Here is a 6211-nt window from a genome sequence, read left to right as displayed (position 1 = left end):
CGTGAAAAGCTAACTCAAGGAACCTAATATTGTAGTAGCTACTAATATTTTGATAAGAGTTTTGTTGAACAACTATGTCGTATTATAGGAAAAAGAAGTGTGGAGGGGGAGGGGAAGGAAAAAGGGGTAAACTATACAAATGAAATCTCTTTCAAACTACGCTGTCTTACATTAGCCAAACAATAACGGTGAATGGTGATCAGAACTCAAACATTGACCTCAGCGTGTCTTAGGCTATACTCTAATAGCTGGCGACCCACTTCTCAAAGGTACCGTGACCTACCAGAACCCACCACGCCTGAAGGAAAACGAATTGAGACTTCCCAACACTTCCAGATACTGTTCCAGCGTATTCACTTCTGTGAACCTACTTTACTGTCTCTAAATGGGGAAAGTAATTGCATCCCATATCACGATGCTGACGCGAAAATGTGTCATGTAAGTTTCGTCTGATGAAGTCCTCCTTCCACGTGCTGTCAGACCTACACTTCACCTCTTAGAATCTGTTGTAATTAAGCCAAGATTGCGTTGGCTTACATCAGGTTCCAGGTCGACGCCATTGGAGTATTTGATAGAACTTTAACGGGTTTATTCCTACGGAATATCGCGCGAACATCTCTTCCACATAACCTTGCAGGAACCTCGCAGGTCACCTTCAGCTAGACGCCTCCAACAGCGAATTACGCTCTTTTCATCCCAGAGTCACTCATGTCTTCTCACCCTGTCTGTCATTCCTTTTTACATTGCATAAAACCGCGAAAGAGTGAAGCTTTCAGTATGCCGCGCTGATCCGCTCAGTTCACGCTGGCGTCTTCGTCCACGCGATAGCGCAGGAAAAAAAACCATTTCTGCTTGCTAATATTTGTGTGATATTATTACAGCGAAACTATCTAATTCTCCAATTATGAAGTTTAATCGTTGGTCGAAAATCGGGACAGGGAAAGGTTTAGTAATGTTGATGACACTACCGAGGTAATTAATGTTGAATTGGTGGGGAGTCTGAAAATTATCAGGGAAACCCTAGGTATAAATATGTTTATATGTATACATATTTTTTTTTTCACGAACCCTTTATTCATAGTACGCAACTTTTATTAGAATCTTAACACTCGTGTTTCTATTACGTTTCAGGAATCCTATTATTATTCAACCGTTTTGAATTGAAGTCCCCGATCGATTTTACATTTGAACTGTGCTTAAGATGAGTTAGATTATTATTTTTATTAAATTAAGTTGATCCCTACGTTTATTATTGTAGTACATATTTTTTTTGTTTAATTTGAAAGGAATTTAATTGTTTTATTTACAAAACTTAATCACTGATTCACGCCGTAATGTCCTCATCATAACTTTATTCAATTAGCAAGTTAGGTTATATCAAAATTGAATCAATTTATTGTAGATATTCACTGCACAAGGACACGGCCTTCTTTTCATGGAAGAATACCCGTTAGGTAACGAAACATAAATACTCTACCAGTGCACACTTTTATTGTTCACTGAATTTTTTCTAACATTTCAAGATAATATAAATCTGTTCCGTCGACCACTTATAAATGGTCAAGTTCATAATAAGTTACGTAATAAGCTATTATTTGGTTTTGTCCCCCCGGGAAGAGGCTCCGGTCTAGTAGTACAATACATCTTTGTTTAGATTTTACAACCGCCTTAACTTTCTCACCGTACGTATTATTGACTTTAAAATGTTTTGTTTAAATTGCACTCTCCCTTCAAAGTTGAACTTCAAAAAAAACTGTTATCATAAGTGATTTTTTTGTTGTTTTTTCTCTCCCCAAAGTAAAACGGGCATGTGCCTAGAATGGTGGTCGAAAAAAATCCTAAATGCATGTACTAAATAATTTCAATGAATAAAGAAACATAAAAAAAAGTTTTATCTGTTAATTCAGTCCTTATCGGAGGTTGGACATCAGCCTCTAGAATGAACTGGGTTTGTGTCTACTACTTGAAGAAACTATTTTCTCCCTCCACAATGTAATACCTTTAATAACTATGTCTTATCGGAGGTTGGATGACATCATAAAATTTCGGTCGTATATTTTTATTTGGAATTTAAATAAATTAATTTTTACCCTAGTGATAAATTCACGTATAGCTCAACTATTATTGTAGAAATTCACTACCTTCCGCAGTTTTGTATTTAAAACACTGAACGATTAGCCCTGGCTTTTTATAATTTTTTTTTCATTGTCTTGAACCAAACAGAATGTAAAACATTTTAATACCTCACCTCCTGGTCCAACGGCATCACTGTAATGTTTTCCCCGTTCTCGGTATCCAGGGTTATCGACTTTGCTAACACAAGAGTCCCTATTAGGCAAGCCAAATTACAAATTTCGTTCCCTTCGCTTTTGTCGCTTTGGTAAGATAGGACAGCCTACGGAAAATTCGTACACTCCGTCCCCGTCAAACTTATGAAAAATGAAAATCTCACTTCATAGAATAGGAATGCCAGACAGATGAATTCTCCCGGCGGCTAGCTGTAACCCGCTGCGTTATCCCGATTCAAAAATGAATGAAAAGAGTGATGTTTGAATAAGTTATATTTAATTAAATATATTTTATGAATTCCGTATAACCTAATCGTTAAATATTATTACTGGAGAATTATTAAATCATCTTAAATTGCAGAAAACAAAATTGTCTAGCTCATAAACAATGTCTATTGTTGAATGATCTTAAGCGGCTTCAGGGTAACCGCTCTTAGTCCTTTTGTAATCGCCAAGACCCGGTCACCTCAACGCATTAGGTGATTTATGGCCTCCCTTGCTAACAGGTCCGGACCTATAGTGCTCAAGTTAAATACCCTTACTTCAAAATACAATTGGACTATTCGGTTTACATTAAGGAAATAAGTGTTAATAATTAGATTATAATAGACTTACCGATACATCTTAGTGTCAACAATCCAAATAATTATAAAAAAAACAAACACAGTCACATGCAGAAAACTCATGCTGTTAGAAAACCGCACCTTCTACACTAAAAGATTTTAGCCGTGTTTGCGTCCCGACGATTAATTCTTGTTGACGCGCTTCTTAGTTTTTACTAACTCGCCTATCTTAAAACGCTGACCGATCCTGATTATTCCTGACCGTCTCCCACCGTTTTCAAAACCTGACTATCAAAACTGACTACCCGCCCGCGCTCCTTAACCACGACTATCGACTTGCTTCTTCCGACCTTCAACGCTAACTGTCCCGACCGTCTCCCCGCGCTTTCAAATCCAGACTCCCAAAAACTGACTACCCGCCCGCGCTCCTTAACCACGACTATCGACTTGCTTCTTCCGACCGTCAACGCTGACCGATCCTGATTATTCCTGACCGTCTCCCCGCGCTTTCAAATCCAGACTCCCCCTTCTCAAACCAACCCCCCAAATCACCATATGCGATTTCTAATTTATGTTCTTTTGAATTCTGAATGCTTTTTGTTTTCAAAAGACAGAAATGCACTAAAGGAACACATCAATTATGGCCCTAGAACCTGTCACATTAATTTTAAATCGTTTCAAAACCAATAAATTGTTACTTCTCCAGTAGAATGTCTAATTCTTCGTTCAAAGGATGAAACTTGACTACCCCCAGTCCAGTGGCGTGTTGGCCCACCAGCATTTTAGCTCGGCTTACTATTATCAACCACCATCACGGAGGTCTCTGCCGATACAGTGCATGTTCCTTTTTGAAGTGAAACTTCTTTACGCGCGTCATGCAATTTCGAGGAGTAAAACCAACTCATGACCGAAACGAAAATGCGGGACCGATTAAAGTTCATTTGATGTAGTAAAAGTTTTGAAGTAAAATATAAATGCTTCTTAGCTCATCTCGACAACTGGCGTTTGTGGTGTAATGGTCAGCATAGTTGCTTTCGAAGCAGTTGATCCGAGTTCGATTCTCGGCCATGGAATATTATTTTTTTGTTTTTAAGGAATTTTTTTTTTTTAATGGTTGACCATAATATCAATCCACTAAGTAATATTTTAGGCCTGTAGCATAATTGAAAAGTTAAAGAATGATATAAAATTTTTTATGATGTTAACGATAAAAAAATGAAAAAAAACATAAAATTAAAATAAAAAATGGGCCAACGGCACGCGGTGTTCCCAAGCGGTCACCCATCCAAGTACTGACCGCGCCCAATGTTGCTTAACTTCGGTGATCGGACGAGAACCGGTGTGTTCAAAATGGTATGGTCGTTGGCAAAAGTTAAACAATATTAATTTCTATTCTACCTGCCAATAAATATATGAAAATTAGTATAAAAAAGCCCTAATAATATTGAAAAAATTAGCAAGGTGTGTGCGAGGTTGATAAAAATAATCATTACATACGCGCTTGAAAAAGATCGTAATTACATTAATAAGTTTGTAGGAATTTTTTTTTTCAATGGTTGACCATAATATCAATCCACTAAGTAATATTTTAGGCCTGTAGCATACTTGAAAAGTTAAAGAATTTTATGATATTATTAATTATAGTAATGATAAAAAAATAAAAAAAACATGAAATTAAAATAAAAAATAGGCCAACGGCACGCGGTGTTCCCAAGCGGTCACCCATCCAAGTACTGACCGCGCCCAATGTTGCTTAACTTCGGTGATCGGACGAGAACCGGTGTGTTCAACATGGTATGGTCGTTGGCAAACGCTAAACAATATTAATTTCTACTCTACCTGCCACTAAATATATGAAAATTAGTATAAAAAAGCCCTAATAATACTGAAAACATTAGCAAGGTGTAAATATTATATACCTAGTTTAACTCACTCTCCTAACTCATCTTCGCTGTCTACAGGCAGAGCGCACGACTGTGGTCGTGAAGAACCGAGGTTCGATCCCCGCTTTAACTAATTTTTTTTTTCTTTTTTTATAACTTTTAATTTTTTTTATCACATGCTACTTATAAATATGTCAATAGACAGAAAAAAAGAGAGAATGAAATGAAAAGAGAGAGAGAGAAGAATACTAGAAGTTTCACTTCTGTCTTGCGTAGGCTTGACACACCCATTTTTTTTTTTTTCTCTACCCTAATAAATCTAAACACTTGTTTTAAAATCAGTTGTCCAACATCTGGTAATCTCCTATGTCGTGAGACCAACTGAAAATTTCTTTCCCACCATAATAAATCAACAATAAAAAAAATTTATCCCAGGGCGAGTCCATCACAGCTCCCTTCTGGAAAAATAATAGTGGGAGTAGATACAGAGATAAGCTATTGTCAGCTATTATTGTTCCATCACCCTTAGCAGCAGAACACGTTTGAACTCGCCAATAATACATTTTTTTTCCCAACCTTCCTAGGTTTCACTCGCTCCCCACTGCCCTGTTCTTGTCGCTAAAATTGTTAAAACTCCTAATCCCTTTTACTTTTTATTTTATTTTTTTATATATATTTTTTTTCTACGAAAGATTTCCCAATCCGCCCCTGTCTCGCTCGACGTTCTTATTTTTTTTTTTTCCTTGGCCGCACGCTATCAGTTAAACCTCTGGTAGGTCCGTTATGGGGCCCTTTTGTTAACTTTTTGTGTGTTCCTGCCGTTGTTAATTGTTTTATGACTGAGCATACAGTAACCAAGATCTTGAGAGTTATTTCGCACTAATTATTTGCATTTTTAAGCGTTGGGTAATTTGTTTTGATGTTTTAATTCATGTGAATAGGACTCCTTCTATATGAACAATCTATTAGTGTACCTATATGTTTTGCGGTAATTCAGTTCCGTCTAATTAGAGTGGATAATCTCTTTACCAATTTAATTGATAAATTATTTCTCGTAAAACCGTGTGCCTTATTTCCTATTCCTCCTTACAGGACGCCTGATAATAATAATTATTATTATTGAATAATTTATATAGCGCCGTTTTCGTGAAAAGCTAACTCAAGGAACCTAATATTGTAGTAGCTACTAATATTTTGATAAGAGTTTTGTTGAACAACTATGTCGTATTATAGGAAAAAGAAGTGTGGAGGGGGAGGGGAAGGAAAAAGGGGTAAACTATACAAATGAAATCTCTTTCAAACTACGCTGTCTTACATTAGCCAAACAATAACGGTGAATGGTGATCAGAACTCAAACATTGACCTCAGCGTGTCTTAGGCTATACTCTAATAGCTGGCGACCCACTTCTCAAAGGTACCGTGACCTACCAGAACCCACCACGCCTGAAGGAAAACGAATTGAGACTTCCCAACACTT

At 37.0% G+C, this 6211-nt stretch overlaps 2 non-coding genes across 2 annotated transcripts; both read right to left on the bottom strand.

The window, feature by feature from the left end:
- Positions 1–4099: 4099 nt before the first annotated feature.
- Positions 4100–4218, bottom strand: LOC149412109 (5S ribosomal RNA). The gene has a single exon (XR_016304781.1). It is a non-coding gene; the product is annotated as a 5S ribosomal RNA (ribosomal RNA).
- A 322-nt stretch (positions 4219–4540) lies between these two features.
- On the bottom strand, positions 4541–4659 carry LOC149412108 (5S ribosomal RNA). The gene has a single exon (XR_016304772.1). It is a non-coding gene; the product is annotated as a 5S ribosomal RNA (ribosomal RNA).
- Positions 4660–6211: the final 1552 nt, after the last annotated feature.

This window comes from Hesperophylax consimilis, chromosome 24 (genome assembly GCF_061612785.1).
Source record: "Hesperophylax consimilis isolate HC1 chromosome 24, BYU_Hcon_1.0, whole genome shotgun sequence".
Lineage (NCBI taxonomy): Eukaryota > Metazoa > Arthropoda > Insecta > Trichoptera > Limnephilidae > Hesperophylax > Hesperophylax consimilis.
Note: the sequence above shows the minus strand (reverse complement) of the source record. Positions and strands in the feature narration are given on the sequence as shown.